Below are 12,123 nucleotides of genomic sequence, written 5' to 3'. Positions count from 1 at the left end.
AGATAGACCAGAGCACCAGAGACAAAGTCAGTCCTCACCTTCCTCTGGCTTTGAGCCCTCTGTTCTTTGTATATCAGAAATTTGTCCTTTTCTCTGGTTGGGAAACTTCTAGAAGGGAGTGGCTAGCTTAATGGAGAGTGAACATCTGGGAGTGGAGCAGGATGCACATGAGGGCAGGAAGTTGCTTTTTGCTTAGCAGTGGTCTCCAAACTTGGGCACACACCCTGTGGGGGCTAGGAGAAACGTTCAGGGGGGGCATGGTGGGGCTCAGGCCAGCCCCACAAGGGGGCAGGAAGGGAGCATCACCCTTTCCTGCTCCACTCCCATCTCTACTTTGGCCCTGGCTCCAAGCTGTGGATCTGCTCCCGGCCCACCCCCAGACTCAGCCACAGACCTGCCCCCCGCTGCAACCACAGCCCCCTTGGCCATGTCCCCACACACACCCCCCTGGAGCTGCAGCCCTGACTTGGGGGGGCGGGGGGAGAGATGGGGTAAGGGAGGGGCATAACCATGAAAAGTTAGGGGACTGTTGGCTTACAGGCTCACTGCTGGGGGAGGTAAGGTCAGTGAAGAGCAGGAGGTTCTCCTTTGGCTCAAGGAGAGGAAGAAGTCTGAATAAATGTTTGTAAAAGCACCTTGAAGATGAGTCCCTATATAAATGCTAAATTATTGGTATTAGAGAGAGAGTGGGTGGTGGTGTCTCTTCCCTTAGTCCCCATCCGTGGTAACATTTTGACTATCTCTACATTACATTTTATGCCAGCATAGTTTGTGTCACGCAGGAGTGTGAACAAACAACCTCCTTGAGCAACGTAAATTACACTGGCATAAGCGCTAGTGTGCACAGTCCTATGTTGTGGAGAGCTTCTCCTGGCGATGTAGTGTCTGCCTCTTGTGAGAGTGGATTTTTATGCCAACGGGAGAGCTCTCTCCCATCAGCATAGAGCATTTTCACCACACGTGCTGCACCTGTAGGGCTCGTAAGTGTAGACATGCTCTTAGACTTCAACAAGGAGAAATATTTTTGATGGAACTGTGTGGTTTAAAAAAAAAAAAAGTTGCAGTGAGGGAATGTCCTTCCTTGAAAAACTAAATTACCAAAAGAAGCTGCTTTCATCTCAGATGACATACAGACAGAGGCATTTTTATGCAACAATGTTCCAAACATGCTAGTGGCAAGCTACTCTAGTAATGTTTCGTATGTGCCGCACAGCCAAAGGGCCCTAGTTGTTTTCATATTTTTTTTTCTCCAGATTGCATGGTAAATATAGTTAGAATGCTAGTGACAGCTACAGTTAAGTTTGCCTAAGCCTTTCATTTATAAGCATCTGTTTTCACTCACCTTCCTGTGACTATGAACCCTCTGTCCACTGTTGTGTTGTTTTTGCTTTGTTGGAGAAGTTTGCCAAGAGTCCTTGAAGGGCATGGGTGACTTAATGTCATGTGCCTAAAACTTAGTTTTCACTTTTCAGGTAGAACTTTTCCACCTCTGGTCACTACCCAGAATTTAATCTTCTCTAACTTTCCCAAGCAAAAACAGTTCACCTGAGTGAGTAGTAGCAAAACAAAAATTCGCTTTCCATTATAATTTTTTTTTTATTTTTAGCAGCTCTAATACTGAATCAACTGGGATTAGAAAGATGGCAGTGAAATAGCCTTTAGTCAGAAATGCTGATTGTTCAGATGAAAACTGGTTTTGATTTGTTTGACTTATGAGAAGAGTTGAAAATTTAATTTCATGCAATCTTTGCACCCAGGGTCCAATTTTTAAACACGGTTTACTTTCTTCTAAGCAAAGGAAGGATGTATGTGGATACATGGCTTACTGAGCAATATGATATGCAGTTAAAGATCAGTCTCATTCTCTTTGTAGTAAAGAGCACATAAAAGCTCTGCTTCATTCAGTGCATACTGGCTTATGTGATAAACTATGCACTTGACATAATGTTTCATTTGCATAAGACACGTACTGAATAAGGCAAGGGCTCCACATGAATCCCTTGTTTCAGTTTTCATTGTACCTTGCAGAGGATATATGGTCCCAATGGTGTCTAGCCAGAAAACAAAATTATGGATTTTTTTTCTTAAAAAAAACAAACAAAACCCACTTGTTGTGAATATTGTTTGCATTGTTAAGCATTCAGATTAGGAAATGCCAAAAATAATGGTTGAGCTGGGTGAAACCTTGTAATGAGTTGAGTAAAACCCATGACAATTATTAGATGTGAATTTACTCTTCAAGTAACATAACCATAAGCCCCACCTAAAAGAAAAGAGGTTTATGAACTTGCCAAGGAGCTTTTGACTGAGTGTTATTTTGGGTAGAGGTGTAGGGAGGGAGGTGGAAGCGAGATCAGAAACGGGGGTCAGATAAGAACAAACTGAGGCTGTGTCTACACTAACACTATTGTCAGTAAAACTTTTGTCAGTCAGGGGTCTGGAAAAAAAACACTCCCTGACTGACATAAGTTTCACTGATAAAAGTGCCGGTGTGGACAGTGCTGTGTCAGCAGAAGACACTCTCCTGCCAATGTAGTTACCACTGCTCGTTGGGGGTGGCTTAATTATGCCAAAGAGTGCTCTCTCCTGTTGGCATTGAGCGGCTACACAGGAGACTGCTGCTGTAAGGTCTGTAGTGTAGACAGAGCCTGAGAGAGAGAGCCTGAACAAGCAGCTCACAGCAACGTGGTTGACCCTGGAAGAAACCTGGGAAGCAGTTTTTGTGTTCTGGTGCTGGCTAAAAGAGTGCTCTTGGTGTTGTGACCACAAGAAGCTGTTTCCTGCTCTGATTCCCTCCATGTTCAGACACAGGACTTTGTACATTCTTAGGTTTTTTCTTTGATGCAGGTTTTTTTATTTACTGTCCCCAACTTCTGTTCCCAATTGGAACACATCCAGGGCCCCAAACGTTGACTACCTGTTCAGGTCGAAAAGGGGCAGCAATAAGGTTTCATGAGCAACCTCAGCTGACCCAAAAATGTGTATGGGTTTCAGAGTAGAGCTACAGGTATAAGGAAGCTTTTATGCCTTTCTTATAGTTTTTATGAGCTGCTCTTCCTCTTCCTTTTCTCCTCCCCCACACACCACCCAACAGAATGAAGGATAACAAAGTATCTGCACACCAGATAATTCTTAGAATTTTAAGACTGAGTGATCATACAGTAGGGCATAAATTGATCACTGTCTGAGGTAAGAAAACTTCCCGTTATGGTACGGCATTGCACAATAAAGTTACAGTATTACTCTTGGCCACTGTGGGAGACACATACCAGGCTAGATGGACATTACAACAATTCTTATATTTAATAAATACAGGAGCATTTTTAAAAGGTGGTGGTAAAATTGTTTGTATTAGAATAGCATGTAGAGACCCAAGCCAGGTAAGAGCCCCACTGTGTGTGGATGCTATACAGATGTATAGTAAATGACTCCGGGACAGGGACTATCTTTGTTAAAGAGCAGACATAACAGGTAGACAGGCAAGCAAAGGCAGTGGTTCTGCCTTTACCCCTTTACTGCAGCCTGCACCCCTTATCAAAAATCAAGATATGTCCTCGCACCCCTTATCAAAAATCATTGAAGTAGGTCAGTTCTTTAAACCTAGATATATTTTTGTTTGTATATTACAGTAATTGTTAAATGTATAATGTTAATAAATACATAGGTTTGAAACAAAGTAGTTGTACTTCCATGCTTGTGCTTAATTTGTGTTTTCGATGATTTACCTTCTAAAAAAATCAGGTATGTCTCACACCCCTAGAAAGGGCATCTCGCACCGGGGTGTGTGCGCCCCAGGTTAAGAACCACTGAGCAAAGGGGCCAGGGGGAAAGGAGTGGAGGATAAGGCTAAAGTAATAAAGTATGTTTTTCATCACCTAACTATATGCACAATATGTAGGTATAGAGTATGTTTGTTGTTTATAAATGAGTGACAGGTAGCATAGCTATGAGCTCCTGCAAAGCTCAAGAATGTTTGTTATAATACATTCGTAGTGTACCTATCACTGAAGTATGAGTACCTTTATAAATCTTAAATTGAGACATTTAATCTTATTAGGAGAGATAAAGAGCACCCTCCTTTCCATATTGTGATGGATCAGGAAAGCTTGGTCAAATAGATGCATCGTCTAGCTTTTCTAAAAGTGGCCAGTTTCCTGTTTGTTTCCCAAAGAAACAGATTCAAGAGGCATAGAGCCTGCTTTCAAGAATACCCTTGGGACTTTGAGTTGGTGTTCTTTAGATTTGTATGAGAGGTCAGAGGTGGAGATAAGATCTCAGGAAATCTGGACGTAAGGCTTTGTATATATGCATCCGATGAAGTGAGCTGTAGCTCACGAAAGCTTATGCTCAAATAAATTGGTTAGTCTCTAAGGTACCACAAGTACTCCTTTTCTTTTTGCGAATACAGACTAACATGGCTGTTACTCTGAAACCTTTGTATATACAGTAACCAATACCTTGATTTTTCACCCTGCAGTTTATTGGCAGCTAGTGCAGAGAGCAGAGCACATGCAGCTGTGCTGCTATTGGCCCACCCTACTCAGAAGGCTGGTGGTTGCATTGTGGAATATCTAGGGGGTGGGGTTCACAAGTAGTTTCAGCAAGAGCCTATTTGTAGTAGGGTGACCAGATGTCCCGATTTTTATAGGGACAGTCCCGAAATTTGGGGCTTTTTCTTATATAGGCTCCTATTACCCCCCACCCCGTCCCGATTTTTCACACTTGCTATCTGGTCACCCTAATTTGTAGTTGCCCAAACTTGAATACCAAGGGGAGATCCACTGCCTGTCAGATGGGAGCCTTGCAGTGCTGTATGAGCTTAATTTTTCCCTTGATTTTCAGTGTTACCAACTTTCATTATTTTATTGCAAGTCTTGTGATAGCTGTTGGGTGTCGTCCATCTCCTCCTCTTCTCCCTTCCCCTCCCCCCCTTGCAAGTTCCAGCACTTTGAGTAATGGAAATGTGAGAATCTTGGCTTACTTTTTCTTTTAAAAAACAAAAAAAACAAATAAAACCTTTCCAGCCTTTTTGGTTTTTGAGAAAACTTTTAAAATGTGACCTTATCATTACCCTAGAAGGCAAAAAGAAGGATCCCAAAATGTGTTTGGGTTTTTTTTTTTTAAATCTCATGCTTTTGCAGCACCTGACTTAGGATTATTAATGCCTGGAATTGGCAATATTCTATTTGTATTATCACAGTGCTGCAGATCCGTAGTCAACGAGCCAGACCTCGTGCACTGTGTAAAGATGGAACAAAAGACATTTATCTTCCTGCCCCTAAAAGCTTTCAATCTAAGTATGAGAGATCAGAGGTGGAGATGAGACAAGCAACAGATGGATACAGATGGGGGAGTTGTCACATGTCCAGTCAATCAGCCCCTCTTGGCTACTCACCAGACTGCTGTGATGGGATCCAGCCACTGAACAGAGTCCATGCACTTTCCCAGTGTTGTTGTCAATAGGTGCACACTCGGGGTGCAGTCCTTCTGCCTAGCATCCTGTCTTGAGAGCTGATACTTCCATGGTTGAACTACCTTGTCCCTGTTACCAGTGCTGACCCCTTCAGGCTTTGTGTTGCTTAAACACAGACTCTACCAGAATTCACCTAAAGGTGTGTGCCTTCTGATTTATCTCTTGAAGAGGGCATGTGCTTGGTGTAAACACTAAACACACACAGACTTAGCACAAAATTCTAAATGACCATTGCTTTCTCTTTAATAGCATGAGAAATACACAGATCTATACAAAAATAATAAACCCTATAGGTATTTCCTGCCTCAGTTTCCTCACCAATCTGAAGCATTTTTTGGGCTGGAGTCATAGTCTTTTGGGGCCACCCAGCATCCTTCTGTTGCACTGTGTGGTTTGTGTGCTGAAACATGGAGCTTCACCTGCCCTCTCCCCAACTTGCCTATTCTGACCTTGTCCAGGCTGTCCCCTTCCCTCCTTCTGCCCAAATTTCCTGTGTGGCTCTCCTAGTCTTCCCCTGTGAGTCCTTTTATAACCTTTTAGTCCTTTGGTCAAGTGGATCAGCCTCTTCAGGTGATCCCAGACCCTTACCTGGTGACTTTGTTGCTAGGTGACTTCTCCCTGGTTGGGAGCCAATGTTTTGCATAGGATGTTTGCATTTGAATAGAGAACTATCCCAAGTTAGTGACCCTCTGTTATCAGTCCGGTTTCACTACTCTTTGAAATTTCAGTTCAGTGTGGGGGTTAAAGAGCCACCAGAGAAAGTAACTAGTCCTTACATTCAAAATTGAATTTGCAGCTTGCTAAAATACAAAGAGTTTATAATCTCACACAATTTATAAATTGTACAGACATTCCCCAAATTGTCACAGGAATACATTGAAACCGTACTGATCAGCGTAATAGGCTGTGGTGTCAGCACACGCCACCAGCCTAGCCATTGTCTAGTTTCTTGTGGCTCTCGTGGTAAAGGAGGGATTTGAAGGAGGATAATGAGGTAGCTTTGGGGATTTTTACAGGGAGCTTTTCCCAAGTGTGAGGGGTAGCATGGGAGAAAGCACAAATGTGCTTGTTTGAAAATTTAACAAGTGGGCGATGGAGGTTGGCATCATGGGTTGCTCAGAGGAGGGAGTCAATATTTTGATAATGAATGAAAGATGATAGGAAGGATGAACATAGGTGTGAAGGCTTTAAAAGTGAAGACAAGAAGCTTTTGTATGATGTGGTAGAGAAGGGGGAGCCAGTGAAGGGTTTCAAAGAAAGGAGCGATATGGTCAATGTGATAGGCTAGGAAAATTATCTTTGCAGCAGCTTTCAGCATGGATATGAGCAGGGCAAGATTGCATTTGTCAAGGCCAGAGAGAAGGATGTTGCAGTAATCATAAGAACATAAGAATAGCCCTACTGTGTCAGACCAAAGGTCCATCTAGCCCAGTATCCTGTCTTCCGACAGTGGCCAGTGCCAGGTGCCCAAGTGGGAAAATCAAGACATGAGCTGATGAGCATTTTAGCTGTTTTGATGGATAGGAAAGACCATATCTTAGAGATGTTATGCAGAAAGAATTTGCAAGATTTAGATGTAGCCTCAATGTGAGGAGCTATAGAGGGGTCCAAGTCGAAGATGACGCCCAGATTATGGGCAGAATGGTGGTCAAGAAAAGAAGTAGCAGAGAGGACTTGGGTGGCTGGAGAGGAGGATAAAATTAGGACTTCTGTTTTAGCCTTCTTGAGTTTGAGCTGATGGCATATCTACAAGGAGATGTCAGACTGAGATTTCAGTTTGGACAGGAAAAGAGAAGTCTGGAGTAGAGAAATAGATTTGTGTGTGGTAAGCATAGAATTGATAGCTGAATTTGTGTTTGTGGATGTGAAAACCCAGAGATAAAGGACAGAGCTCTGTGGAACCCCCATAGAAAGCTGGAGGGGCCGGTGAGGAGGATCCGCTGAAGTACATGCTGAAGAAGTGATTAGAAAGGTAGGAGAAGAATCAAAAGAGGACCCAGTAATGGAGACCAAGGGAGAGAAGATTTCCAAAAGAGGAGCATGAGTGGCAGTGTGGAAGATGGCTGACAGGTTGTGGAGGAGGATGGCATACTATTTCTGAGTTTTGCTAGAAAGAGGTAATTAAAGACTTTGGCAAGAGTGGCTTCAGTGGAGTACAAAAGGAGGAAGCCTGAGGGTCTAGCATGTAATTGGAGGAGAGAAACGCTCTAGACAGTGATTGTAAACTGCACCTTCAACGATCTTAGAAGTGAAAAGAGGAAGGTGGTTGGGAGAGGCAAGATGAGTCAAGGGTGTGCTTTTTTATTTGTTTTTTATTAAGCTGGGAGAGACTTAGGCTATGTCTACACTGGCAATTGAATGACACAACTTTTGTCTTTCGGAGGTGTTAAAGCCCCCAACCCCGGAAAGACAAAAGTTTTGCCGCAACAAGTGCCGGTGTGAACAGTGCACTGTTGGCAGGAGCATGCTCTTGCTGACAAAGCAAACTCCGCTCGTTGAGGGTGGAAGTTTTTTGTTGGCAGGAGAGCCGACAAACAACGGCTACACTGCACAACTTTCAGCAGCTGTGGCGACGCAGTCGTGTCGCTAAAAGATATGTAGTGTAGACAAAGCCTAAAACAAGTTTGTATTGTAAAGGGAAAGAGCCAAAGGAGAGCGGGGAGGTTAAGAGCAGTTAGGGAGGAGATCAGAGTGGGCATGAGGGAGCTCAGGAGATGGTTTGGGAAGGAGTCAGCAAGAAGAGGAAAGCAGGCAAAAAACTTCTGCATCTGTGATGGGAGAAGGACAGAAAGGGAGGGGAGCTGAGAGGAGAGAGGTCAGTGCTGTGTATTGACAATTTCTTCCAAGAGAAAATTGACAAGATCCTATGTGGAGAGAGAAATGAAGGGAGGAGGGGAGAGGTTGGAGGAGTGAGTCAAAAGTGGTGAAAAGGTGCTGGGATTGTGAGTGGAATTCAGTAAAGCTGCGGTGGAATTGTTCAGCTAGGAAGATGGCAGAATGTATTTGTAGTGCAGGAAGTCAATCTGATCATGGTATCTCTGCTAGAAAGGTTCTGCAATGTGAGAGCAGGAGTCAGAGAAGTGGATGTTGGGGTTGAGCTGGGTGTTGGCAGGGGAGAAATTGCAATGGGGGAAAGGAGGAAAAGAGTTAAGGGTGAAGGAGAGTGAAGCATGACAGAATCAACAACCATATCACTGGAAGATCGGAGGAGAGGGCTGAGAGCAGATGAGACATCAACACTGATGGGGTGGAAGTCACAGAAAGGCAGAGTGTTTTTTGGGGGTGGAGTGGGGAGTTGATGGGTGATGTTGAAAGAGACCAGGTAATCTGAGAGGGGAAACAGATTAGAGACAGAGCAGTGCTTGGTGAAAAGCAAGTTTGAGTGAACTTTGTGAGTGGGAGAGTTGAACCAGGCTGCAGGTCAAATGAACAGGTTAGGGTGAGGAAATGTGCAGCTAAGGCATCCGATGGATCATCAACAGAGAAGCTGAAATCACCAAAGATGAGCATGGGAGATTGAGAGGAAGAGAGAGAGAGCCAGAAGTCAAAATCAGAGAGGAAGGCTGATGGAGGAGTTGGGTGGATGGTAGATGTCAGTAACGTGGAGGGGTGAAGGAGAGAAGAGTCAGATGCAGTGCTGTTCAAAAGAGGAGAAAGAGTTCCCTCTCATTTGTTAAATACTTGAGATTTTGACTCCAGCCATGTTTCTTGACATGTTCTTTGTAAACATGCTTAAGCCATTTAAGTTGTTGCATTAACTTTAGAATAAATTTATTTTAAAGTTAATTCAAAAGAACTGTTTTTATAACAATTTGGTTTAACTTTGTGATTTAAGACAGTGGTTCTCAACGTGGGGTACATGTACCTCTGGGGTACTTAAACTCATCTAGATAGTTGCCTAGTTTTACAACAGGCTACATAGAAAGCATTAGCAAAGTCACTACAAACTAAAATTTAATACAGACAGTGACTTGTTTATACTGCTCTGTATAATATACACTGAAATGTAAGTACAATAGTTATATTCCAATTGATTTATAATATGGTAGAAATGAGAAAGTAAGCAATTTTTCAGTAATAGCGTGCTGTGACACTTTTGTATTTTTATGTCTGATTTTGTAAGCAAGTAGTTTTTATGTGAGGTGAAACTTGGGGGGTACACAAGACAAATCAGACTCCTGAAAGGGGTATAGTAGTCTGGAAAGGTTGAGAGCCACTAATTTAAGAGGTAAGAATATTTTTGTCTTCTCCCTGCAAAGAAGCTGTTGTATCTTGACATATATTTCAAAGTAAATTAATTTATTGCATGTTAAATGTAAATTGCCGCTTACTACTTCTGTCCATAAGGAGGGCAACACTTCATGGCTCAGTGTTGTCAGTGTACTCTTTTTGTTTTCTATTAAAATAGGAAGGATGTTTACCAAGGAACTTTAGCAAGCTTATCCTTATTTAGCATCCACATAGGAAATTCTAATTCTCAGCTGATTTCAGGATAAACAATGTATCTCTGGACATAGATAGTACAGCTGTGTCTAAACAGGAAATATTTCTGAGATGTATTGTGTGTTTTCTATATCCTAAAAATACACTCTGATAAGGGCTATTGTCTGCACCACCACTATTTCCTTCTCTGCTCCTGCAGCAGTGACACTCGGATGAACCTGCCCTTAATTAATTTGCTGCAGTGGAAGGGCCAGCTCAAGAAAGCTTGAATTATTATGTTTTCCTTGAGGGAGAAATTACTCTGTGGTGGCTTTTTTTGAGGCAGAGAACTGTATGACTACCAGGAATATTTCAAATCATCCTCTTGTACCCTGATGACAGATTTTCTACCTTAATGTGAATGAAATGAGGCAATTGTTTTCAGAATAACAGTATATGACGGTCACAGAAGAACTCATCACTGAGTGATTACATTGCTTTTAACACACTTGTAGCTCACACTCTAAGCGTTAACATAGAGTACTACTTCATGTTCTTGTTTCTGATTCCTCAACTTCTCATGCTCTCCAGATATCTCTCTTGGAGAAGAATGATGTCCATTGTGTTCTGTGGAAGCTAGTTATTTAGATACAGTTCATTTTACCTCTCCCTCCACATTCTTGGACCTTGCCATTTCAGGGACTCTGTACTATCTTGGGTTCCTCGGTTAGTGGTTTTCCCCATGTTTATCCCCCGCCCACCACCCCTGTTCCTCAAATGTTCTTGTCAACTGCTGGAAATGGCCCACCTTGATTATCACTACAAAAAGCTCCCCCCCTCTCCCGCTGGTAATAGCTCACCTTAAGTGATCACTCTCTTCTATACTCTTAGCCCAGCAGAAGAATCTGTCCTATCTCGGGGCCTCTCCTTCTGCCCTTCCACCCCCACGAACATGATACAGTTCTGTGGTGACCTAGAATCCTATTTTCGACATCTCCGACTCAAGGAATATTTCCAACACGCCTCTGAACAACATACTAACCCACAGAGACCTTCCTACCAACACTACAAAAAGAAGGATTCTGGGTGGTCTCCCCCTGAAGGTCGAAACAACAGACTGGACTTCTACATAGAGTGCTTCCGCCGATGTGCACGGGCTGAAATTGTGGAAAAGCAGCATCACTTGCCCCTTAACCTCAGCAATGCACAATACTGCCATCCACAGCCTCAAAAACAACTCTGACATCATAATAAAAAAGGCTGACAAAGGAGGTGCTGTCATCATCATGAATAGGCGGAATATGAACAAGAGGCTGCTAGGCAGCTCTCCAACACCACATTTTACAAGCCATTACCCTCTGATCCCACTGAGGGTTACCAAAAGAAACTATACCATCTGCTCAAGAAACTCCCTGAAAAAGCACAAGAACAAATCAGCACAGACACACCCCTAGAACCCTGACCAGGGGTATTATGTCTGCTACCCAAGATCCATAAACCTGGAAATCCTGGACGCCCCTTCATCTGACATTGGTACCCTGACAGCAGGATTGTCTGGCTATGTAGACTCCCTCCTCATGCCCAACACTACCAGCACTCCTAGCTATCTTCGAGACACCACTGACTTCCTGAGGAAACTACAATCCATCGGTGATCTTCCTGAAAACACCATCCTAGTCACTATGGATGTAGAAGCCTTTTACACCAACATTCCACACAAAGATGGACTACAAGCCATTAGGAACAGTATCCCTGATAATGTCATGGGAAAACCTGGTGGCTGAAGTTTATGACTTTGTCCTCACCCATAACTATTTCACATTTGGGGACAATGTACACCTTCAAATCAGCGGCCTGCATGGTACCTGCATGGCCCCACAGTATGCCAACATTTTTATGGCGGACTTAGAATAACGCTTCCTCAGCTCTCGTCCCCTAATGCCCCTACTCTACTTGCACTACATTGATGACATCTTCATCATCTGGACCCATGGAAAAGAAGCCCTTGAGGAATTCCACCATGATTTCAACAATTTCCATCCCACCATCAGCCTCAGCCTGGACCAGTCCACACAAGAGATCCACTTCCTGGACACTACAGTGCTAATAAGCGATGGTCACATAAACACCACCCTATACCGGAAACCTACTGACCGCTATACTTACCTACATGCCTCCCAGCTTTCATCCAGACCAGACCACACCACACGATCCATTGTCTACAGCCA

This window comes from Natator depressus, chromosome 17, assembly GCF_965152275.1.
Source record: "Natator depressus isolate rNatDep1 chromosome 17, rNatDep2.hap1, whole genome shotgun sequence".
Taxonomy (NCBI): Eukaryota; Metazoa; Chordata; order Testudines; family Cheloniidae; genus Natator; species Natator depressus.
Note: the sequence above shows the minus strand (reverse complement) of the source record.